Source organism: Gorilla gorilla, chromosome 12 (genome assembly GCF_029281585.2).
Source record: "Gorilla gorilla gorilla isolate KB3781 chromosome 12, NHGRI_mGorGor1-v2.1_pri, whole genome shotgun sequence".
NCBI classification, from domain to species: Eukaryota; Metazoa; Chordata; class Mammalia; order Primates; family Hominidae; genus Gorilla; species Gorilla gorilla.
In genome coordinates this window covers 90,062,164-90,088,876 of record NC_073236.2, presented here as the reverse complement: position 1 = coordinate 90,088,876, position 26,713 = coordinate 90,062,164, and the positions used below count along the sequence as shown (strand labels likewise).

Below are 26,713 nucleotides of genomic sequence, written 5' to 3'. Positions count from 1 at the left end.
GCCACTCAGCAAATGCTAGAATAGACAATTTGTGTTCTGGCTTGCTATAATCACATCAAAATTTCTGTTGTGTTTGCTCAGTAAGGGGATGTTTGCTTTCCAGTTGAACTCAAAACAAAAGGCTTGCACACAATCTTGTATATGCTTAGTCTTCCATTTCTTTTGTGATGTGTATCTGCGTACACATTCCATTTATTCATTTTTTTCAATATTTTGCAACTGCTATGTGCTAAGCATTGTGTTTATTCCTGAGGATTAATTACAGTGAATATAAAAGTTTTTTACCTCACGGAGCTTACCATCTAATGGAATGGCAAGAAACAATGAAGAAATTAAATAAAATAACTATAAATTTTGATTAAATGCTATGAAAGATACAAACTTAAGGTGTTGACCTATTTTTGATAAGATGATTAAAAGATGCCTTTCTAAGTACTGATTCGAAGTACATGAGGACCATATTTTTTAAAAACTTTTTTACATCAATGGATATTGCTCTGCCAGACCTGATGATAATGGCTTAAGAGCCGCATTGTAGGAATGGGGCAGCTTCATCACATAGCCACTAAATGCCTCTAGGCAGGCTGGCATGTTAAATATGGGACAATAAGAATTAAGCTTTCAACAATAGGCAACATATCCAGCTTTCATTTTCTCTCTCCTTCCTTGCCCCATTTACCTTCCTCACCATATTTTACTCCCACCCCAAATATTATCTTTACTATCTTCTGCTCCTTCAGCCACTGTCAGTCCTAGGACCCACCTCACCACCATGTATATATGAATGGCAAGTGCTTCTTCCTATCTCCAAGTCTTTGCTCATGCTTCCCCTTCTGAAGGCTCTTCTCCATTCAGCCCAGCTCAATTTTCCTTCAAAAGCAAATTTACTGTGCAGTTCACCCAACAAAACATGGAAGGTAAAACTTAAAATTTATTCATTCTTTCATTCCTTTATTCAACACACTCCTTTTAACACTAGGCAATGTGCTAGATTCTGAGAAAATATGAAGTGAAAAAATATATGCCATGAACATCATTTGTAAGAGATATCATGAAAAACTCTGAAATAGGTGCTTAATGAATTCAAAGTATGAAGAACAAATTTTGCATATCTTAAACAACTTGTCACAGAAAGAATTAGGATTATTTACAATCACTTGTGAAACCTTACACACATTACAAGAAAATGATAACATTTTAATAAATCATAATAAAAATACACACATAGAAACTGCCATATTTACTTTTCCATGTACAGGAATTTATTTATCTCCTTTTTAGTCACTGAATTAATACTCACTGGTGGGTTGTGAAATATATGTACTGGGTTGCAACCAACATTATTTAAAAAATAAAATGGAAAAAGACAGAAGGTATTTAATCATATTGTATGTGCTAAGTGTGAATTTTTCATGGATATTTTGTTCCAATAATATGCATGTGTGGTACCTGGTTGTGACAGAAATTTATTTTTTTTAGTGTGCATCACAGTCAGTACAACTTTAAAGCCTCATGATTAGGCTGCTTATGAAGTCCTCCTAACTGGAGGTTAAACTTTACGCAGCAATAACTGAAGAACCAGTCATTCAACACTTTTGTTCATCAACTTTTCAATCTATAAAAGAAAGACTGCAGATCCTATTCTCTGCCAAACAGTTACTATTAACACAAGATTCCCCCATTCAAATTAACCGAAATAAAAATGTTAGTTGGCTGGAAGTTTCACTTTAAGAATAGTTTTTTGTTGGTGGTGGTGTGTAAAGGCTGATTCTACAAAATGACTGTCATCGATTGGCAACTTTCTGCTCACCACCTTATTGATTAGCTAAAGCAAATTTTAGTTTTTCCACAAGGACAGGGCCTTGTCTTTCTTCTATAATAATAATGCCTACTGTAGTGCCTACCACTTATTAAGTAAATAATTGCTGAATGAAAGACTCATTCAATCGGTACATTAATTTTAAACAGTGCTTTTTACAATGCTAAAACAATTCTGAACTACTTATTTTCTTTATAATCTATTTTATATGTCATTTCTATTTCAGTTCAAAATTAGTATGGCAGAGTCTAAGCTAATAAGGTTGCAATGTACATGTTGTACCTCAAACAAGCAGAGACAATGTGCAATACAAAAATTACATGGCTGCCTAATATAGAGCTCCCAGCTAATATATGGGACACGGCAAGCAACTGATCCATGCCTGTTGATTTGATTTTTGATTTGACAGGTGAGTTGGAGAGCAAAGGCACTTAAGCATTCCAATCTGATTTTTCTATTTACATCATTTCCACCAGGGAGAACATGTCTCTGGTCTCACTATGTATCTAAATTTGTGGGCTTATATATCTGTATATGGTTGAAATTTTTACCTGGTTTAATGAGCAAAGTTATGTGCAACTATACCTAATAACTATTACAAACATTACCTTAAAATTAAAAACAAAAACAGTATATCATCAAGATGCTCAACCTGGTTCCTAAATAAGCTCCTTGATCATGGTTATTTTGTTTAAGCATGATAATTAACTCTCTCTAGCCACCCAGGGAAAATAAGTAGAAGTAGCAAATTCTACCTTCTGTGCTTTCCAGTGGGCAAGAAACTATTTTCTCTGCCACTTTATCTGAAGTTAAAAGCAATGGTTCAAAAAACCCTGACCCCTAATTGGAGACGAATATGACTGACCTAGTTTATGCAAAAGCTGCTTTACCGTGTGGCTTTAGTGCAGACTGGAAGAAACACAATATTAAACAGTAATCATGAGCAATATTTGATGTTAAGGATAAAGGTGGGAGTTTTTTATTTGCTAACAGAAAAAATACATGCAAAAAGGCCATTTTCTGACATAAAATATATTCTTCAGGCAAAAATATACATGTTGCTTTCTAATTGTTGCTGGTATTCTTAAACGTTGAAAGAAGCAATTTTAAATAGTGCAGTTTTATGTGAATTTTTTAAATGACAGGAATTTGATAAAAGGAAATTAAAAGGATTGAAAGGTACATATTAAAGTTTTGAGAAACATAAGAGCTGGTCAATAGGACCACAGTTTACCTATACAGCTGTATATAAAATCTCACTGTTAAAGACTGAATGTTTATGTCCCCCTCAAAATTTGTATGTTAAAACCCTAAACCTCAATGTGATGCTATTAGAGATGGGGCCTTTGGCGGGGCGGGGGGGGGGGCGGGGAGGGAAGGGATTAGATTATGAGAGTGGACCCCTCATAAATAGGATTTGTGCTCTTATAAAGAAGATCTCACAGAGCTGTCTTCCCCATTTTACCATGTGAAGACACAGGGAAAAGTCACCATATATGAACCAGGAAGCAGGCCCTCACAATGCCTTCATCTTGGATTTCCCAGACATCAGAACTGTGAGAAATATATTTCTGTTTTTTATAAGCCACTTGGTCTCTCATATTCTGTTATAGCCACCAAAATAGACTAAGGTACTCACCAACCCAAATGTTTGTATTGGGTTCATATACCAGACTTGTACAGAAGATAATGACAAAGAAAGAAGTCATATAAAGACAGACGTCTCTCTCGAATCTTGTTCTATTTGGAAAAACATGTTCATATTGGGCTCTGCTCCCTATCCAATCCCCTGATATCCAGAAAAGGGAAATACTGAGAATTAAGTCAAGGAAAGACCAAATTCAATGACATTGTTAGAGTAAACATCACCATCACTATATTTAGGGTTTCTCTGTCTTTTAGACTTATACCTTTCTGGCTAACATGAGGAGGATAAGAAGGAAAGTGTTTGATCCTATTTAGAAGGATGGCCATAGAAAATCTTGGATCTTCTGGCTTCTGTGAGTTCCTTTCAGGGCTTAAGAAGCAGCAAGTTTCTTTCCTTCACATGGTTTTTCTTAGACCTGGTTTTGGGGCATGAAATAAATCTTAGCATCCTCAACCCAAGAAACTCACAGGGTTTGGGACATGAGCATACTGGCAATAAAGAGAAAAGGCTTTGCGTTGGTCTATCCTTTGGCTCTGCCTATTGCTCTAAGTAAGTAGCTTTCAGAGATGACTGTGAGAGGACAGGATGTGTGCACTTACGCTCTGGGTTCTTGGCCATATATTATCTCCATCCCAGCAGAGAGCCAGCCATTCTCTCAGTACCTTTCCCACAGTACTGCTAAATACGGCTAACAGTTTCAATAATCTCCTTTCCCCTGAGACTACACTCTAAACTTTATGCCCAGAACGAAAACATTTACAGTATTGTCATGTGGGGGCTGGTAACTATATGTAAACTGCCTTAAATAATAGCATATGTTCTTTAAAGTGTGTGTCTGAATGAAACCAGTTGTTTTGAAATATAACTTCTTTTGTTACCTTTAAACCACTTATAAGTGGTAAAAGTGAAGAAATGTATTTGGGAAATATTTAATCTTAAAAACTTGCTTCAAATAATTTCATTGTTCCTTTAACGTAAGTACCTTATGTTTGCAAGTTTTCTAAAACTTCCATCCTATAGTCCCCATGAAGGAGAACAGTCATAGAAAGTATATTAAAATAGATGTTTCCTCAGTGACCAATGTACAAAAATATCTCTGAATAGTTATTTGTTTCTGTTTGTATGACTTGTCTACCCAGTTTGCTTAACTCTACACACACCCATGCACACAGTTTAAACGAATCAGATATATATGTGTGTATGTATGTATATGAAATAAGCAAGCAAAAGGAAGTTTAACATTCAGAATATTCTAGTTTATATTTTGATATATTAGAGGAAAACATTTTTGGAAAATCTAAAAATATTATATTGTTTTCTAAGGAAAAATTATTCTTACAGTAAGCTAGATTGTCTCTGATCCAATGTTTTGGTATAAAGAACACAATATAGATATCTGCTAATTATTAACATGTGAGACCTTTCTAAGTGTCAGCTAGTGTGCCAAATGGTTCATGTACATTGTTTTCTTTAAATCTTCCAACAGCTCCCTGAGGTAGGTAACATAATTATTTCCTTTTAGAGTTAAGGAAACAAGGCTTAGAAAAAATAACTTGCTCTAGGACACATCGGTAGTAAGTAGTGGGGCCAAGATGGGTGTAGAGTCCCTAACACATGGATTTTAACCCAGAATGCTCTGCTTAGTATTCTTGAAGTCAAGGACTTCTTGACCTTCAAGAAGTCACTGTTTTTACTGAATCACATATTTCTTTCTCAGAAAATATCATGAGACTCTATTAAGAGATATAGACAAGCATTGCAAATTTCTCAACTACATCGTTGGAAACTAAAATATCTGAGCTGTTTCTATTTCCACACTGTAATATCATGATCTCTTTTTCTGAATATTATTCTTTTTGAGTTTCTCATGGCTGCCTTTTCTAAAAATTCAAATTTATTGTATGCCTTCCAATGTCAGCAGACAAATTACATAGAGCAATAGGTTTTTGACTAGTGTACATGGCTGGCCTGTTTGTTTCCCATATGCAAGGACAGGATGGAGAGGGGAGGAAAGCATTTAGTAGTGGGGAACGGCTCTAGCTGCGCTATAGATACCCTCACCCGCTATACTCCAATACCATTTCCCCTCCACTTTCAATGACACCCATTTACACTGAATTAAGACTATTCTGGGATTCTACCAGGCAGGTAGATTCACTTATTCTGGAAATAACTTTATTTAATCTGGTAACAGACTGCATGTTTTCTATCTGCAAATGGTATATTAAAACATATTTTCCTTTTGTAGTGCCTTCTCTATTATGTTTGTTCCTATAGAATTATTTATATGCTCTCATTGTATTGGGGTCTTATGAGGGAGGTGGGCTCTAGCCACAACTTGAAATAGAAGCTCCTTACTTATTTTTAGAAACAGGAATATATTGATTTTAGAATACAGAATATTGATAGGATCAACCAAATTTTGTGGCATATGAGTGTTCTGTTGCACGTGGTTTGGAAATACATTCCATCCTAGAGCTCTGTTTTTTTGTAAGCACATCATCTTGTCAACATGTAAAACCCTCAATGTCAGGTAACGTGTCTTTTATTTTTCATTTGGCCCTCAAAAATGTATACGTTGAAAGATTTAAATCTTTTGGTTAAAAGGATGAAACTAAAAGAATAACAGACAACTTTTGTAAATCATAGAGAAACTTAGCATCTTCCCATTGTACTTCTGCAAGTACCCATCATTTATTTCCTCAGCTGTGACCTTTTCTGTGATACAAAATAGAAAGGTTAAGAACTTTTAAATATTATGTAATTTGTTACCTTTAAGAAAGGATATTTGGGGTGTATGTCTACAGTAATTAACACCTGCTTGTGTTTTATAAACATTTCTAAGTATTGAAATATACATATTCTTCAATCCAACCGCAAAACAACCTCAAGAAGTAGGACAAGTATTTTTAACTGCAACTCATAAATGTAAAGGTTAGTGACTCTGCCAAGATTTTCAGTTCGTGGTAAATCTGAAATTGAAATGAAGTCTTTTGACTCCTGGGAGATAGGTTTTTACATTAATCTACATTTTTGTTCAACAATTAAACTTCATCTATATCTCGTAGGTAATTTTTCTAGACTTTAGGACAGGTAAGAGTATGCATATGGAAATAGAAGGACGGCAAAAGTAAAGTATGGAAAAATATTCAAATGATAAACCATAGAGGAAATTAGAGGAAAAACAATCCAGGTTAGTAGCTGCAGGGAAATTTCAGGCTCAGCTGGTCCTTTCATAATCAGGGAGAGGAAGTCATACTCATAAGAACTGTAAGATATACCACTGCCCAACTTCAGGCCAACACACAAAAGGATGAGACTTCTCTCTTCAACCTAAACATGGCCCATGTGTTCAGGCCAGCTCCTCTGCCTAACCTGAATATCATCCTCCTCTGTTTTCTCATAATAAGAACTCCGGGAAAAGCTATCAGATCAACCATGTGGTGAATCCCTACTTCTTTTTTCTTATGCCTATCCCAGCTGTTATGTGAGAAATTAACTGAAAAAGAAAAAACACAGATGTCCTTGTCTCTTCAGCAGGGAGTCAGACAGGCCTATAAGCTGAGCACTGATCAGCACAAAAACTATGATGCGATTGCTCAGACTTTTCTTTAATTATTATAGAATTATGAGATTTTGGAGTTGGCCTAAAGACAGTAAGGGCAGGAGAAAACAGAAAAGTATTTCAGTAGTTGAGGTATCTAAAGAGAGATATTTTTAGAGAAAAGATCATCTTTCTTTTGCCCTTTACTGGTAAGACAGAAAGGAGGGGAAGAGAGAGAAAGCACAACTTTTATGTCTTTAAGAAGTTTTCTATATTTCAGTAGACAAGAAAACTGAAAATGATAAAGAAGACACTATATGGTTTCTAGATTATATTAATTCAGGACCCAAAGAAAAGATACTTTCTATTATTTCAAGAACTGTAACAGAGAAGTGAGAAGGTGGACAAAGACTTTTAAAAAAAACTTTTATACACATAAGGAGTCATGCCTCCGTATGTGATGTTGGTATATTCATTACATTCAGTAGAGATAAAGAATTATCCTCCTAGTAATTAATAGAAAATACCACAGGAGAAGTTTTCTGGGGGTGGTAGTGTTCTAGCCAGTATATTTATTTATATCACAGTTTAATAAAACATTTCAACTTTAAGTTTAACAAACCAATTTTAGAAATGAAATTATGAATCATATAATTTCTGTTAGTGAAATAACTTTTGCATTGGGCATTATGGGCCTAGTAAGTTGTCAGATACATGGTAGGATTAGAGGATAAAAGGAGGAAACAAAATTATTGATACCTAATATGTATACATCTGTATTATTAAACACTTTGTTACTGCCTTTAGAAGAGAAGAAATAAAGGTCTCTGTAGTCTTGGTGAGGAACCTAGAGACACTGCCAAATGAATATTGAACATATGAAGAAACATACACTTTCTAACTTAGGGTAGTCTTCTTGCGTTCTCCGTCTATATTTTATCCAAGTTTTAAGATCAAACTCAAATTCTGTCTCCTTTGTAAAACGTCTCTTCTTATCCAGTCTAAACTGCTCTCTGCTCTTCATCATCCAAACGGGTCTGTCTAGTTAGTGTTTGTCTGGATCCTTCATTTGGCAATCAGTCATATCCTACATTACGACGTGACTTGCTTTTTCTTGAAAATGTTTTAAACCTCCCCTTTCCAGGGAGACCATAGCTTTTTAAGAGCAGAAATGATTTCTTCTATTTTTTTTGTTCAATAAACACTCATTGATTTTTTTATTTCGGAAAAAAACAGAAAATGAGATCTAGCATATCAACAATGTAGTCAATTATTTACTGACAGCTCAGAGAGGAGAAAAATTGGTATAGGCAGAAGCATTTGGGAAATCTTCAAGTAACAAATAGAACTTGAACTGGGCCCTGAAAGGTAGAATAACTTGGGGAGAAAGTGTATGTTAGCTGAGGCATTTGAAGTAAACTACCTACCATGCAATTTCAACGTAGCAGGGACTTATATACTACTGCCTAAACAAAGAGTCTGTCTCCCAAAATGAACCTATGAATTACTGTTAGATGGTTCAATATGACTTTAAAGATGAGATTTTGGGGCTGCAATGAGTTGCTAGTGAGGTCATGAATATTATCATGAACACTAATTCTAAGATATAGAATTAATAAAATGTAATAAGTTCCACTTTCCCTTTTCCCCATCTTTTTTTTTTTTTTTTTTTTTTGGCCCTTCTGGATACTTGTAATTGTGGTTGAAACAAAACCACATTTTTTCCATAAAAAGAGACATAAAAATATGAAGAGATAGAAACAGCAACAGTGAAGCTAAATTGAACCAAGATTGGTCAGAGTGCTAAACACCATCTTTTTTTTTTGGGTGGTGGGGGTGGGGGGAGGAGATGGAGTCTCGCTCTGTCACCAGGCTGGAGTGTGCAGTGATGCAGGGGTGCAATCTCGGCTCACTGCAGCCTCTGCCTCCTGGGTTCAAGTGATTATCCTGCCTCAGCCTCCCAAGTGGCTGGAACTACAGGCACGCCCCACCATGCCCAGCTAACTTTTTTTGTAGTTTTAGTAGAGGCATGGTTTCACCCTATTGGCCAGGATGGTCTCGATCTCTTGACCTCATGATCCACCCACCTTGGCCTCCCAAAGTGCTGGGATAACAGGCATGAGCCACTGCACCCGGCCTAAATACCATCTTTAATTCACAGTGCAGGGTTGTACTACATTAAAGATTTGGGATTTTTGATTGAAAATATATGTGTCTTTAAGCATAAGTGATTAATAATGAAATATGATTTTAAAAGAATCCTATGTTAAATTGCAGCAAGATCCTAGCAAGAAATGCATGGCACCCTCAGCTGGGATTTTTGAGACACTCTGAATACATTCCTTTTTCTATCATCTTTGCCCTAAAGTACACCTCCCTCCCTTTGCCCAATGCCTGATATTAGCAGGTAAAAAAGATACTGTAGTCTAACAGGCCTAGTCAATTCTCTAAACTGCCTAAGCTCAGGACCCATTTAGGCAAGAAAAGGTGTTTAGCTTTGTCAGGAGTTTGTAATACCCACAGCACATCCCATTTATGAGAGAATTGAAATCTAGGCCTATACTATCAGAGTTCCCACAGGTTCTTTTTTCCTTTATTCAAGAAGTATTATCTGGGGGAATTGAATAAAATTATATTGATATTATTTTTAATTGACAAATTATAATAGGCTGTATTTTTCATGAAAGTACCATCCAGAGGTGAGACAAATGTTAATAGGTAGGATTAAGGGAATCAAAAAGCAACGTAGAAGATCTAGGGACTAGCAACTGTGGGAAGCTCTGCACCTCTATAAAAGGTTTAGCTTTCTAGGACAGTCTTTTCCCTTATTCAATCCCGATTTCATCCAGCCCCATCTTCCTCCACAGCGCCCGAAACTAAGGTCAGTGTATAGCCGGTATTGAGATGCAGCCTTTTTCTCCCCATTTCTAACTCCTCATCTCTTAGCTCTTAGTTGATGCATCTTTTTTCAAACTAGTTTGATTCCCCCAATAATAAGGTTTAACAGAATGTTCTACCTCTCATATTGCAAAATTACTGCATTATACTATTGACTGTTATCACACCCAGATGGTAGTATTAATTAATCAATACTTATAATAGGAAGATGAGGTATACAGAAACCACTCAAGGGCACCCAGCTAATATATAATAGAAAAGGTGTTCAGTGACTACCTTTTGTCCATAAAGGAAAGCCCTAACTCTTTTCATTAAAAAAGCCTTCACGACCCATCCCATCCCCTATCATGTTTCCCCTTGACCTCTAGCCACTTTCTTTATAAATTGCTGTAGACTGAATTGTGCTCCCCAAAATTCATATGTTGAAGCCCTAAGCCCCAATGTAATGGTATTTGGACATGGGGGCTTTGAGAGGTAATGAGGGTTAGATGAGGCCAAGAGGGTGGGGCCCTCATGATGGTGTCACAGGATCCTTGAGGTGTCACATTTCCAGCTGGAAACCTCTGTGGCCAGTGTGCCTTTGCCTGAGTTATGGTCAGCATGCTGGACTTGTTCTACCCACTTAGCCCAGCAGGCTGCGCTCAGCTCACACTACTGGCTCAAATCCCACGCCTGCCAAGGGTGAGCCAGGCACAGAGCAGTGAGGGGTGTGTGAGCAAGTGCAGGGTCTGGCCACTGTGCACAGCCAGGTATGCCAGCTGCAGCAGGGTGGGCAGCTCCAGGCACCAACTCCATACAAGGCTGTGGCTGGACCAGGGATGCTGCAAGCAGCTTCAGCTGCAGGCACTAGGGAACACGATGGTGCCCAGAAGCCTGGAAACACCAGCAAACACAGAGCCCCAAAGAGGGCATAACAGCCCTGGCTCAGGGAGCCCCTAAGTCTGGACTCCCCAAAGAACAATGGCTCTCTCCTTCTTATATCTCACAAGGTGGCAAGCAGGGGACATGTTTCATCACTATTTGTGTTACAGCTCTTTCAATATCGCCATTCGGTGGGTTTGGGTTTTTGTCCCATATCCAGGAAGAATGACGTACATGGACAACTGGAGGGTAGCAAGGTGGAGAGGAGCTTTGTTGACCAACAGAACAGCTCTCAGGAGACCTAAAGTGGGTAGCTCCTTTCCACAGGTACGTTGTCCCAGTGAGAATCCAGCACTCAGCAGAGAGGAGACCTGTGGTGGGTAGCTCCTTTCTGCTGGCAGGTCATCCCGATGAGTTGAGGAAAGCCTATGTGGGTGGCTCCTTTCCATAGCTGGTAGCCCTGACATCTGTGTAAGTCTGGCTGAGTCCAGGGGTTTTTGTTTGTTTGTTTTGAGATGGAGTCTCACTCTGTCACCCAAGCTGGAGCACAGTGGTGCATTCTTGGCTCACTGCAACTTCTGCCTCCCGGGTTCAAGCAATTCTCCCTGCCTCAGTCTCCCAAGTAGCTGGGATCACAGGCACCCAGCACTGCACCTGGCTAATTTTTGTATTTTTAGTAGAGACAGGTTTTTGCCATTTGGCCAGGCTAATCTCAAACTCCAGACCTCAGGTGATCTGCCCACCTTGGCCTCCCAAAGTACTGAGATTACGGGCATGAGCCACCACACAGGCCTGAGTCCAGGGATTTTATGGGCTCAGAAGAGAAGAAGTACATGCTGATTGGTTCATGGGCAGCCATGGGTAGGCCTGGAAAAAGCATCATCCAATAGGCTGAATGGTTATCATGGAAGTCCTCGCTGAATGAGAAGGTCAACCAGAACTGGCTCCCAGGTCCCCAGGCTTCAGGCCATTTCTGACCAAAGTGGAGTTTCAACAGGGACTGTACCTTCCCATCCTGTCTGCCTCCCACCATAGAGGGTTGCCTGCAGGCCCGTGCCAAGCCTCCCTCAGTGCCTCCCCACCAACACAACAACCCGCCTCCCAAAGTCTGGCCAAAGTCCAGAGAGGACCAAGGCGGCAGGGGACTGGCGTGTCAGTGCCATCCTGAGTGCATGCACACCCAGCCGGGTTTCGACAGCATCCAGGGTCAGCTGCAAGTTTTCTCTGCACCAGAGAGGACACAGGGCGTTGGGAGGAGGCCTGGGAGCAGAAGCAAGCACTTCCGAGCCTAAGGGAGGAAAAGGGTGCTTCCCACCCAGAGAGCACGCAGAGATGCCTGGGTCTGGAGCCTCAGTTGGGCAGCTGCAGCTGTGCCCACAAGTACAGGCCTCCTGCCCCACCAACTCCCTAGGAGGCATGGCTCCCACCTGTGCCGAACCCTGCAAACTCCAGGGAGCCTGCTGCCCCAGCAGGACCTCCCCTGCTGAAGCTGGCATCCCTGCAGGCTGCTCCAGATGGGCCGCTGCAACCATCATTGGGATTAATGGCTTTACAAAAGGAAGAAAAGAGAGATTGCTAGCTCCAGCATGCAAGGACATTGCAAAAGATGCCATCTGCAAGCCAGGAAGACCCTCACTAAAAGGGGAATCAGCTGGCACATAGATCTTTGACTTCCTAGCCTCCATAAAATAAATTTTTGTTGCTCATGTTCTCAGCATATGGTGTTTCGTTATAACAACGTGACCTAAGACCAATGTGGTATGCCTTGCTACAAAAAAAAAACTATCGACCTTTCTCTGAATGTGAAAGTGATTAAAACATCATACCTTTGCTTAGCTTTCCTCTGCTTTCAGTGTTCTTTAACCACCTGCGCTTCTTCCGTGCAACCTCCCCACATTCGCCCTGAACAAGCAGGCACACCTTTTATGCCTGGTAATACTCTAAATTGCTTTTCAAAATTCAGCTCTCTACTCCCTATAAGCCCTTCCTCAAATATTTTAGGTAGAAGAAATCCTTTCCTTAGCACTATTCAAGGAGCTTTATTAGGGAGATAGATACTCTATTTCTCCAGGGATTTAGACTGATTCATCTTGGCTTATCAGCATCTAGCATGTTTTTTTGCAATCTAGAAAGTTTCCAACATTTATTACATTAATGAGATAATGAATGAAAGAAGGAAAGAATGTAAATGTTTAAGTCAACCAGAAACTGAACAAAGAAACTTACATTTCTGGAGTATTTTATTTGAAATAGTCAATCTTTGATGAATAAATTTCTGTTTAAGACTGAAATTGGACCTTATATTTCATTTGTGTTAGCCTGCTACTATTTAATGGCACTGTGTATATAAGATATCAGATTTTAAAAACAATGAAATATTTCAAAATATTTCCCAATTTTTACTTTTGTATGCATTACAATGTGTTTATTTTTCTAAGAATGCTTTCGGAAATGTGATATCTCAAATAACAATGAAACTCTTCTGCAATAACATGCCCACAAAATCAAGAATTTCGCTATGTCACACCTAATCAGTGCTTCACAAATGAGGACTTTCTACATTAGAATCTCTTGTGATTACTAATAAAATTTAGATAAGTGGAATTCACCCCAGACCCCCTACATCAGATCTTTGGGGAATAAGCCCAGAAATTTTCACTTTAATACGTTCATCAGTGAATTTCCAAAAACACTCTGTTTTCTTGGATGTCAGCATAGATTGCTTTCTTATCTCCTTTTGGTTTTTATTGACAGCAAATACGTCTCAAAGATATCTTCTCTGATCACTCTGTTTGAAACTATAACCTCCCTATCTCAATATTTTATGTTCTTTATCCCCCTTCATTACCTTATTTTTGTCCCTAAAATTGATCACTCTCTGAAACTCTCTGTATATTGCTCATTTATTGCTTTGTCTGCCCTCTTCCAACCCACTTCTTGGCAACTAGAATATAAACTATGACAATAGGTATTTTTAAAGACTATGTTTTGCTCACTGTTGTATGTCCATTACCTAGTAAAGTCCTTGACCATTATAGTGTTCCATAAATATTGTTAAATAAATGAATCACTCCATCAAGTGTTTTTGAGTTCACATACTACAATATTAACATTCGTTTACCTCCTTTCTCCCATCAGAGAGAGATCTCAACTCCACCTCTCCCAGAAAAAGAAAAAAAAGCAGTGTATAATTTGGATCTGTAGATGAATGTTTCTTTGAAATATGTCTTGTGTTCTTCACACTACAACCTAGCAGAAAGCTTTTACTCTCTCTCTTCATCATCACCATCTTTGTGTATTTCTTTGATGTCAAACTCTAAGGTCAAAGATGGGGTGAGGATGAAATTAAAAGAGAAAAATCAAGAAGTGTCAACCTTAATGGTAGCAATAAATAATGTTTGAAAATCTTCCTAAGAATAGATGACACAGTCTGTGTAGGAGTATGTAAATGATATGCAAATCACAAACTAATTTTAATGCAAATGCATATGTGGTCCTCCTAACTATTTCATGCACCTGGATAGAACCCCTAGGAAAACTCTAGTGGAGAGAAATATGCTCTCAGCAATGTTTTAATGACTGGGTGGATTGGAGAGCAGAGAGTACCACACCTGGCATGCATTAGCACGCTAGTTAGCTGCTAAAAACAAGCTTTTATATATGTAATATTGCTTTGCAGCTTGGGTGAGCTACCAATTTGAATTGCACACACCTTAGCGTACCTGTGCTATAAATGGGTATAACATTGCTTTGCCTCAACCTAGTAGACAGTGTTTATCAGCTAACACATTGTTTAAAGCAGGCATGTAGAGACATTTTTGGAGCAAAGGTACTGCTAAATATAAATTATCCCAACTCAGTGCTGTGGTCATATTTCATTATGAAATATTTCACTATGTCTCACTGGGTAATTTGCATCCTATGAGTAATATGAATTTTATAAAATGGAGAAAAACTGTTGTAAAAATAACATTTAAGGTAAAATAAGTTTGCCACTGTTGTTTTGAGAGCTTAAATGTCATCAAAATTGACAGAAGAAGAAAAAAAGGCCAAAAGGAAATGTCTCAGTTCAAAGACCATATATGGGAAACAGAGAGACCAAGTACTATTTTGTCTTATGACTGCACTGCATAATTTGTCTGTTCATTATGGAGAATGAAAGAGAATTGTATTAGGTCACACTTTTTTTTTTTTTGAGACAAAGTTTCACTCTTTCTCCTCTGCCCTCTGGGTTCAAGTGATTCTCCTGCCTCAGCCTTCCAAATAGCTGGGGACTATAGGCTTCCACCACCTCACCTGGCTCATTTTTGTATTTTTAGTAGAGACGGAGTTTCACCATGTTGGCCAGGCTTGTCTCGAAATCCTGGCCTCAGGTAATCCATCTGCCTCAGCCTCCCAAAGTGTTAGGATTACAGGCGTGAGGCACTGCACTCAGCCATATTAGACCATTCTTAAATTACTGTAAAGAAATACCTGAGACTGGGTTATTTATTTATTTTTTAAAGAGTTTTAACTGGCTCACAGTTCTACAGATCGTACAAGAAACATAGTGGCCTCCATAGAAGCAGAGGCCTCAGGAATCTTCTAATCATGGTGGAAGGCAAAAGGGAAGCAGGCTCATCACATGGTGAAAGCCGGAGCAAGGAGGGGGTCGGGGAAGTGCTGCACACTTTTAAACAACCAGTCTTGAGAAAACTCACTATAGTGAGGACAGCATCAAGGGGATGGTGCTAAATCATTCATGAAGGATCCGCCCTCATGCTTCAATCACCTCTCACCAGGTTCCACCTCCAACAGTGAGAATTACATTTTAACATGAGATTTGCGTGGGGCAAATATCCAAACTATATCAATAATCATGAAAAATTATCACCGTACATTTCTACAGCCTTTTATTATTATCAGTGTTCTTCAGACTATTGTCTCCACTGACTGTTGTGACAACAACTAGATATGGCTCCATTATGACCCCTATTTTATTTTTTAAAGTATTTTAAAAAGTAAACCAAACTTTTGTTTCTGGCACCATGACTGACAGTGTGCTCTAAAGGGCCTTCCTGCATCAATACACCATGTATTGTATAGAATACACATTTTATGGTATCACTGTTCTAACAGAAGTAACTCTTAACGTCTCTTATTTTCATATGGGAGATGCAGGATTTTTCTGAGAGCCAACTACAATACCATTGGTGTGATCAGGATAATGAGCTTTGAGCTAATTGTGTGGTAGGGCAGTTACCTGTACTGTTTCAGGTCAAGGCAGATGGTTAATTGGACCCAGTTTCTAGGAAGAATCATCTGGCTTCCAGCAGACACCGAAGCTGAAGCAAATATAACTTCATGCTACTCCAAGTGTGGTCTGAGGACCAAGAGCATAGGCATCATCTGTGAGCAGGTTAGAAACCCAGACTCTTAAGTCCCAACCCAGATCTATTGAACTATAATCTATATTTCAGTAAATTATTCAGGTGGTTCTGATGGATATTATAGTTGGAAAAGAATTGTTGTAAACAAAAATATTTCTTAATATAGGCCCAAAAGACAGCAAATGTAAAGTAATGAGCTCAGAGTTACAAACTACAAAGCACTCAAAATAAGCAATATATGGTAATTCTATTTTTTATTTATGAACCTCCATGCTGTTTGCCATAATGGCAGCACCAATCTACATTCCCATCAACGCTGTGTACGTTCCTTTTCTCCATACCCTCACCAATATTTGTCATCTCTTGACTCTTTGATAAAAGCCATCTTAATGAGTGTAAGGTTATATCTTAAAGTCATTTTGATTTGCACTTCCTTAGTGATTAATGATGCTGAGCATCTTCTCATAAAACTGTTGACCATTATTATTTCTTCTTTGGAGAAACGCCTATCCAGGTCCTCTACCCATTTTTAAATCAGGTTATTTGCTTTTCTACTATTGAATTGTATAAGTTCTTTGTGTATTTTGGATATAAATCCCTTATCAGTTATATAGTTTGCAAAATTTTTTTACCAATCTGTAAGCTGCCATTTCTTTTTGATAATTGTTTCTTTAGCTGCGCAGAAGCATTTTTAGTTTGAGGTAGTCTCATTTGTTTTTGCTTTTGTAGTCTGAGCTTTTCTTATGATATCCAAAAATCATTACCAAGGCCAATGCCAAGGGGCTTTCCCCCTGTTTTCTCCTAGGGGTTTTTGTGTCCTATGAATCCCTCTTCTGGGCATAAACTTATTGGAAATAAGATTACCATCCCATAAAGATATCTTCACTTCCACATTCACTGTATCACTATTCATAGCTGCCAAGACATGGAAACAATCAAAGTGTCCATCAACAGATGAATGGGTATGTGTGTATACACACATACACACACACACACATATATATAGGAATATTATTCAGCCACAAAAAGGGAGAGCCTGCCATTTGCTGCAACTGGATAAACCTAGAAAACATTATGCTAAATAAGATAAACCAGACACAAAGGAAAATATTTCATGATCTCGCTTATATATGTGCTCTGAAAGAAAAAGAGTCAAATACACAGAAACAGAGAAAACAGTGGTTACCAGGAGTGGGGTGGGGAGATGTAACTTAGAGGTTATAAAGTAGCAGATATACAGGCTGAATAAGTCTAGAGATCTAACGTACAACATGAAGACTGTAGTTGACAAACTTATATTGTATTTGGGATTCTTGCTAAAAAAGTAGATTTTAGCTGCTTGCTTAAAAAGAAAAATCAAAATGACTATGCGATATCATAGATATGTTAATTTGCTTCACTATGGTAACCATTTTACTATCTATATGCAGTAACATCATACTGTATACTTTAAATATACACAATAAAGTTTCTCTTCAAAATAAAAATATAATTGTTGAAAGAAAAAGAAAAATCACAGCAGATTAGACATAGCTAAAGATAAAATAAATGAGCTGGAATACATATGTGAATAAATTATCCAGAATGTAGCACTAAGGAAAAGATGATAAATTTAAAAATGAGCCTAAGAGCTATATAAGACAGATTGAACCTATTAGCTCATATACTTGGAATGCTGGAAGGACATATTAGAAGTAATATTTTTAAAAAGTAATGGCTTAAGTTATACAGCACCAATCAAAAGTAATAAATTCACTTGTCTTCATAAAACCTGCCTATATATTGAAATCCAATGTCAGAAGGCCCTAAAGACAAAAATATCTTTTAAAAAGTCAGAGAAAAAAAGAGATCACCTAAGAAAGAAAAACAAATAGAATGACAGCAGAGTTCCCAACAGTAAAAGTGAAAGAAAAGTAATTTAATAATATTGGCCAACTTAGATTGTGAAGCCAGCAAAACTACTTTCAAAAGAAAGGACAAAATTTAAATGTTTACAGAAAAAATTAACCTTAGAGTGTTCAGTGGACTGGAAAACAAACTGTCACTATGCTTCTACAGATTCAATGTGTGCTTTCATCTCTAACCCATGTTCCTTGTTTTGTGTTATTTTTTAACTTTTATTGTAAGTTCACGGGTACATGTGCAGGTTTGTCACATAGGTAAACGTATGTCATGCGGGTTTGTGGTACAGATTATTTCATCACCCAGGTAGGTATTAAGCTTAGTATTCATTAGTTATTTTTGGCTTGCATACCTAAACTTAATTTCTTTGTAGAGGGGTGAGAGGGTCATTTCCTGTCAATCATATTTCTTATCGATCTTATTCCTCATTATAGGAAGCTTATTCCTAAGAGTCAGTGCATATTTTCAAGACCCAGTCACCTGCCCTAATCACATGATTTTTGTGTTACCCAAACCATCGACTGCTTACATCCAAATATGCCTAATTCCCAATGCGTATCTGACTGAAGAACTTCCATCCTATGGCCCCAGTAACATGTGCACATGGTTTTTTTTCTATAGGAATTGAGAGCTGGCTATATTTTGGGCATTTCATAGCCCTTCCATTTACTTTCTCATTTAATGAATACCGTGGTATGCTGAACAGAACACCAGGATGTCATTGCCAGACGAGTCTGTTCTAGCCTTCATTTCAAATTTCTAGGCAAGGGATCTAAATAATTTAGTCTCTAATTCTCAAATGCTTTTGCTTCCCACCCTCATCTTGACTCTGCTCCCACCTGAATTCTGATAGATCAGTTTTTTTTTTTTTTTGCCTCATTTTAATCTGCATTGCTTCTGCTGTGTCCCATCAATGAACATTAGTCACCTTTAAAGCACTATCCGGGGCCCGGTGCAGTGGTTCACACCTATAATCCCAGCACTTTGGGAGGTTGAGGCAGATGGATCACTTGAGGCCAGGAGTTCGAGACCAGCCTGGCCCACATAGTGAAATCCCTTCTCTATTAAAAATACAAAATTAGCTGGTGTGGTGGTGCACACCTGTAATCCCAGCTACTTGGGAGGCTGAGGTAGGAGAATCCCTTGAGCCCAGCAGGTGGAGGCTGCAGTGAGCCAAAATCGCACCCCTGTACTTCAGCCTGGCGACAGAGTGAGACTGTGTCTCAAAAAAAAAAAAAAAACCACACACACACACACACTATATATATATATGTGTATATATATGTATATATACACATAGATATGTCTATAGATATATATGTATACAGATATGTATCTACATATATATGTATATAGATATATATCTAGGTAGATATATATGTATATAGATATATATATATGTGTATATATAATCACAATCCAAATACCAAGGTTTTGAGGCCAGACCAATTATTCAGAAGTCTGAAATATTCTAGCAATCTCATTCCCAAATATTTCTCTCTCAGAGTCTATGGTTGCCAGAAATGATTGGGATTTTCAAACCTGTCATATGCAGCCCCACAGCAATTCTGCTCTGATATCCACCGCTCTCATCACTTGGGATTTTGTTTCTAATAGGTTTCTGTTTATTTCACCGCCAGGGCTTTTGACCTTCTGCTGTTAATTTTTAGTTCTCTTCTCCCCTGTAGAGGGCAAACACCTTGCACTACCTATCACCAGTTCTGTCAGGGGAGCTCAGAAAGTGAGCAATGGTCCCTGAATGCAGAGACATTTCCCTGAGATGGAAACCCACCCCTTTCAAGCAAGTATGGCACGCTGCAGGTAGGAAAGGAGGAGTTGGTCTGATGTGTTTCACACCATATTTGGGACCATTGTTTTGACAGCTAGTCACTGCTGCCAAAATGCTGGCCCATTTCTCCAGATTCCTTAACTCACAGTAATTTTTCTTTTAAGAGGCTTCAGTTTTTCTTCAGTTCAATCTCCTTAGGGAAAACCAAGTTTTCCAATTGGATTTGTACATGTTTAAATGCCATATGAGGGATGAATTCAAGTTATTTCCCACTGTGCTCTGTGTTTCATGAATATTAAGTTATGAGGACTGAACCTCTGTTTCAAACTCCTAGAATGGTCCACAGTAAGTAAGACGCTCTTGGATGCTTGACCACTGGAGGCTGGTTTGCTAAAAGCACAGAGAACTTTACCAGGTAATGAACAGCTCCCTGATTTTGACTTGAATTCTCTCATTGTCGTTTGTCCCCCGTGATTTCCAGCTCCTTCTGAAAGACAGGGAGAGTCCCTGATCATTGAAACTTTCCATTTGCCCCTCCCTATGTAGGCTATGAATCATTTTCTATTTTTTCAGTGGGCAATTTGCTAGGTCATGTGATTACAATGCATTCGATCCAGTTTAGCTCTGTAGCAAATTTTCTAAGAGTTTTTTTCTTTTTATTCCTTGGTAAAATGATGTTCTCTCTTCTTATTTTAATAGGGCATATGGTTTACAAGAATAAGAATACATTTCTCAGAGCCATTTTTTTTTTTTTTTTTTTGCTGCGTATGGTCATATGACTATGTTCTGGCCAGTGGGAGGTGAGCAGAACTGCTCTGTGACATTTTCACAGACTCTTTCTTAAGAATTATTGTATGTTCCCCTTGTCTTCATGTTTTCCACCGCTGGAAACACAGATGACATAACACCAAGTAGGACACAAAGAGAAGAATCTTTGGCCCCAAACACTATACTATTTACGCCTTGATGTGCCAACCCAGACTCTTATGTGAAACAGAAATATACTTCTAACCTGTTTTGGCCACTGTTATTTGGGAGGTTTCTTTCCCTCACACTCAACCAAATCCTAATCTCTGATAAGTTGTGTAGAAATGTCCTACTTGATGCTTGAAGCCCAATTTGCCTGATCTTACCAGTTCCACTCCTCGCTTGTCTTCCCATTTTCTCAAACTTTTATGCACGGAGAGCTTTGCTAGGATATAGATGACTCCTTGATTTTGACTTCAGTTCCCTCACTCAAGTCAAATTATCTCATTTAAAATGGTAAACTTTAAAAAGAGAGAGAGATTCTGAGAATCGTTCATTTATGTTCTTGCTTCTTCCCTTCAGTTTGAGAGGTGAGCCAGTTTCCCCAGGCCTCTGATTTCATGCAGTGCTCTGCTATAGCTTTCAATTTTTTTTCTCCTCAGCTCATTGATTGCACAAATACTTCTCTAGATACTATCTGACCCCACTCAGTTCTGGGTCTTCTGGAGCCCTAACACACCCTCTGGGGGCACAATTGGACACACCAGGCTATCCAAGACAAAGGGTTTGTGTTCTCCAGCTTGTCCCTTAGTTTTCCCTATAGAAGGCTTTGTAAAACTCACTTCACTTCACCATTTTACCTAGGACAGATGAAGGAACACAGAAAGAAAACTAATTTCTATGGAAAGAATATAGTGAAAGCACTCGAATATAGGAAAGCGGCAAACTTTTTATCTGTCAAAACATCTTCCCCAACTCACAGGCCAGCCAAACGCTTTTGAGTGGTCGGATGTTATTTCTTTTACCATGCTGAATTGACCTTCTCCAACCACCTTCCCTGAGATGCTCCTAATTTCCCCCATATGAATGTCTCTTATTTTCAGCGGCATGAATAGACAATAAAAAGGTACACCCTTCCCTCAGTCCTAGAATAGAATGTCCATTATCATTAATGATGATCATAACCTGAGAAAGCAGTCAATTGGCCTCTTAGCATATGCCTGCATGCTACATAATCAGACTTCCTGGGGATTTGGTCTGCATTTGATAGGACAGGATTAATTCAGCATAAAAACGTTCTCTGGCCTATTTGAACTTTGAGTAGAGTACAAAATGACCTACTTTGACAATATATTTAACTTTTCTCAAAGTTACTATTTTTTCCAACTCCTTGTTCATTGTCTTGCCAAAGTGTTTCTGTGAAAAGATTCTTAAACTCTTACAGCTACACCTATACTGGAATGTTAATACTTTTTTTTTTTTTTTAACACCACCATATAGTCAAGAAAAGCCATGGCAGGAAGTAAGCAGGAAATTAGTATTAGCAAGGGATGAAAAGTGAATCTGAAATGAAGACTTGGAGAAGTAAATCTTCAGAAACTCCATTTGGCAGGGATTTCTGATCTGATAGTATGCCAGTACACTTAATGAAGAAAAAGGTGGTCCAAGGAGAAAAAAAAAATACATAAAATGGATTCAAAAAGATTCAAAATTGATTCAAAAAGAATCAACTTAAACTTTCATAAAACAAGCACAGTTACTTTGTTAGGCAATCTAAAATAAAAATTTCACCAATTGTGTTTACTCCTGAAGCCTCCAAATCAGAAATATTTTAAACAATCTATGAAAAGAAAAACATAAAACACTTATAATTGTACTGGTATTGCTATGATTCAATTTTGGTGAGTCATCATCATGTACTTAAACAGTCTTTCACCTCAAAGATGGTTGATCCTATGAAAACCCAAAACTGGTCATTGGTTCATGTACCTTTATTTTCTGTTTTTAACAAAATTATCGACCTTGAAGGAGAAGTTATCTGTATTTCTCTTGCACCGCATATTAAATATAGAGCAGCACTAGACCCATATTTGGTCCTCAATGAATTGTGAATTGGTTTAAATATTTAGGATCATATGGCATAGTAATTTTTTTAATATGAGGGTCTAGGTATTGAACTAATATCACAGATCAATCACAAACAGAGGTCTTATCTATACAACATTAAAATAAGTGTATTAAGGGGAAGTTATTACAACTAATTATTTAGCACTAGTGACAAAATTAACAATGGGTTGAAGGTTGAATTTTTAAACAATTTTAAAAAATTTTAAGTGTAAGACTGTGTTTATTCACAACTCTTGATGTCACTACTCCTTCAAAAACTTCTTTTTGGACAAAATGACAAGAAAAAATACAATACCAACCAACAACTGAAGATGCACAGAAACTCTGAAAAGCATAATTTAGATAATTACAGGGTAAATTAACTTTAGATATTTTCAGTGACACAAAGTTGAAAGCCTGTGCCTTAAATGAAAGCTATTATGATGTAAGCAAACTGGCTTTCATTCACTTACTTTGGCAAGAGAGAACATAAGGAATCAACTCTAAATTGGCATCTCGTTACAGGAAGTGCATATACAATTTTTATTTCTTATGGATTAAACTCAGAAAGGTAATAGATTGGGATAAAAGGAGAGCAAATCTTCGAACTGGTTGATTTTTAAAAGACTTATGCAACTAGGTGAGATTCTGAGCAAAGATGAAAGTGTTATGAAATTCATAAGATATTTTGTGGTTCTAATCACACAAGTGACAACAGGAGGTGGTCTTTCTAGTTCTGGTCTCAACAGCTTTTGGCCATCTTTTCACCAGGCCAAAGGGTTGGCCACAAAAGCAGTATCATTCCAGATTACAGCACTGTCATGAGCCCTGATATTATCATCTTTTTTTTTTTAAGGTTTAGAGTGTCTAAACTTAAATCAGTGTCTATTATTTTGCGTATTTTGTTAAGGGATGAGTTTTTGGATCATCTGATGTGACAGTGGCTGCACAGAAGCAAGGAAGATTGAAGATGCACACAAAGTAGAAGAGTGAAGACTGAACTTTGCAGAATGCCTCCAAGCCATATACAGAAATTACTGAACCCAGGACAAGAAAATATGTCTAGAATCTAGGAGGATATTCCTCGGAGAATCAACTGGCTGACCCCCTCAGTTTAGAAGAGCATTGTACTTGGCTAATAGTATTTATTCAAGTGTAACACAGATTGCCAGTAATGGCACAGATACCATCATGACTGGCTAGTAGAAAGTCTAAAGCTACCAGATTTTCTACTTCATGTGAGTCAAATAGTTGACACTCATCATTCAGCTTTGAGAGCTGTGAAAGTGTTCTTTAAAACTTCGGACAAGGTTAACAATAAATTTCTGGTCACCTATTCCAATTATATAACCCTCATTGTAGAAACCATTACCCAGATGTTGTGCATAAAAAGTGAATCAATATTTCCTCTGGGTAATTGTCCTGAATAGCCTATCATGGCTTCATCTTACATGTTCCTAGGGACACGCCTCAATGAGACACTGTCCAAAAAGGGACCCAGGAACTTGGATTTCTGAAGTCTCTGACAATTACCCTGCAGGCACAAGGTAAGTTAAAGTGAAGGGAACAGGTGAAGGCTTGACTTCCCTGTAAAAATAACACACCACTGCAGTGTAGGTGCCATTTAAGAGTAGTGTGCCAATTATCTCTTCCTTGAGAAAAGCAAATGGCCTGGGTGTAGCCAAATAACTTTTAAAGCTCTTGTGCTGAACCCCTATTAACCTCAATAGGGAAGTTACCAGGTTCAAGAGGACAAAGAAGAGATTTGGAGCCAGCAAATGAGACATGTGGTTTTATAAGGGGCTTACATAGAGGCAAGGGAGTCCAGTGGCAGTAGGCTACATAGAAAAATCACCTTATATACAGTCCAGTGGTGCAGGCTGGACAAGATAACAGCCAGTCCAGTGAGCACGCCAGTGAACAGTCCAGTGACAGTGGCCACCTTACATAGTCCAGTAGCAACAGGCTGGACAATATATCTGCCTTACCTATAGTCCAGTGGCAGTGGGCTGGGCAAAATAACCACCTCACCTACAGTCCAGTGGTGGCAGACTGGACAAGATATCTATCTTACACACACACCAGTGGTGGTGGGCTGGATGAGCTAACCACCTTACTTATAGTCCAGTGGCAGCAGACTACAGTCCAGTGGTGGCAGGCTGTAGTGAAGGGCTGGACAAGATATCCATCTTACATGTAGTCCGTTGGTGGTGAACTGGGCAAGATAATTGCATGGCCCAGTGGTGGTGGGCTGGTCAGGAAAGCCACAATGGCTTACAAACAGCATATTCATTTATCACCCTCTACTTATGAACCTCTTCATCATAGCCATCTTTTAACCCAAACCTAGGGCCTCAATCCCCTGCACAGCTCGTGTTCCACTGGGTGGGCCAGGTTCTTAGATGTTCCTCATACATAAGGAACGGAATTTTAGGTTGGTCATTCCTGACTTCCCTACCTTGGAACACACATTCAGGTGTGTCTGCCATACTCTTATTCTAAGGGTTTAGGTAACTTATTACTCTCAGGTGCGTTTATAATATAGCTCTTAACAAAAGATTTTAGGGTCATTCTCTTGATTTTATCTCATGTTTTCCTGTCAGCATCCTGGATTTAATTTTTGTCTCACCATATATTTCTTTTCTCTCTTTTTTTTTTTCTGGAGACAGACTCTCGCTCTGTTGCCCAGGCTGGAGTGCAGTGGCGTGATCTCGGCTCACTGCAACCTCCGCTGTTCAGGTTCAAATGATTCTCCTGCCTCAGCCTCCTGAGTAGCTGGGATTACAGGCATGAGCCACGACGCCTGGCTAATTTTTGTAGAGAAAGAGTTTTGCCATGTTGGCCAGGCTGGTCTCAAACTGTTGACCTCAGGTGATCTGTCCCCCTTGGCCTCCCAAAGTGCTGGGATTACAGGCACAAGCCATTATGCCCAGCCTCATCATATATTCTTAATTTTAACATCTACCATCTGGAATAAGCTGAGAATAAAAAATAAAAATAAATAAATAAATAAATAAATAAATAAACAAACACCACAAGTCCTGGCTGTCTTTAACTAGCTGGAGACACCAATTCCTTGCCACCTAGGCCTCTCAATAGGGCAGCTCATAACATGAGCTTTAACATTCTTTCCCTCAATGTTTCTATCTCTCTTCCCTTTTTATTAGAAACAGCATGAAGAAACCAGGCACTGCCTTCAACACTTCGCTTGGAAGTCTAGCTAGATCACCCAGTTTTTAAGTCACATTTTCTACATTCCATGTTACTGCAGGCAGTAAATAGTATTGCCAAGATCCCTACTGCTGTATAATAAGGAACACCCTCCCCTCAACCTTTCTCTAGTTTTCAATACCTCACTTCTTTTTTGAGACCTGATGTATCTTCAATGTCCATGTTTTTAACAGCGAATTCAAAGCATTTTATGTTTTCACGAACACTCTCTTCAAAGCCCAATATCCAGCCCCAACACCATCCCACATTTTAGATTTTTATATAGCAGCACTCCACTTTCAGGTACTGAAATGTGTATTTCAGTACCTGAATACAAGACCTCCACTTTCAGGTCATATTTCAGGTACTGAAATATGTATTACTTATCTATTTATATTAACAAATTAACCCCCCAAATCAGCAACTTAAAACAATAAACAGTACCTTCCAGATTTCGTTGGTGAGAAATCCAAACGCGGCTTAGCGGATCGCCTGTGACTCAGGTTGCAATGGCATTGTCCCCTGAAGCTGCAGTCTTCCCGAAGCTCAAGTGGGGAAGCATCCACTTCCAGGCTCACTCACGTGGCTCTTGGCAGGCCCCAGTCCCTCACTGATTTGCTAGCTGGAGAAACCAATTCCTGGCCACCTGGGCCTCTCAATAGGGCAGCTCATAACACGGCAGCTGTCTTCACTTAAAGTTGAGTGAGAAAGAACCCTGTCTCTCTCAAGAAATGTCATAATCTTTTTCTAACCTAACCTGGGAAGTGATATCTTATCACTTTGCTTTATTCTGTTAATTAGAGTCAAGCCACCCTGTCCA

At 38.5% G+C, this 26,713-nt stretch overlaps 1 long non-coding RNA gene across 4 annotated transcripts in view; it reads right to left on the bottom strand.

Annotated features, from left to right (window-relative positions):
- Positions 1-26,488, bottom strand: part of LOC129531819 (uncharacterized) — a 210,501-nt gene extending 184,013 nt beyond the window's left edge. For all 4 annotated transcript variants that reach the window (XR_008677246.2, XR_008677244.2, XR_008677245.2 and 1 more), the window contains exon 1: positions 26,338-26,488. This is a non-coding gene — a long non-coding RNA (uncharacterized lncRNA). The remainder of the gene's footprint in view (positions 1-26,337) is intronic.
- Positions 26,489-26,713: the final 225 nt, after the last annotated feature.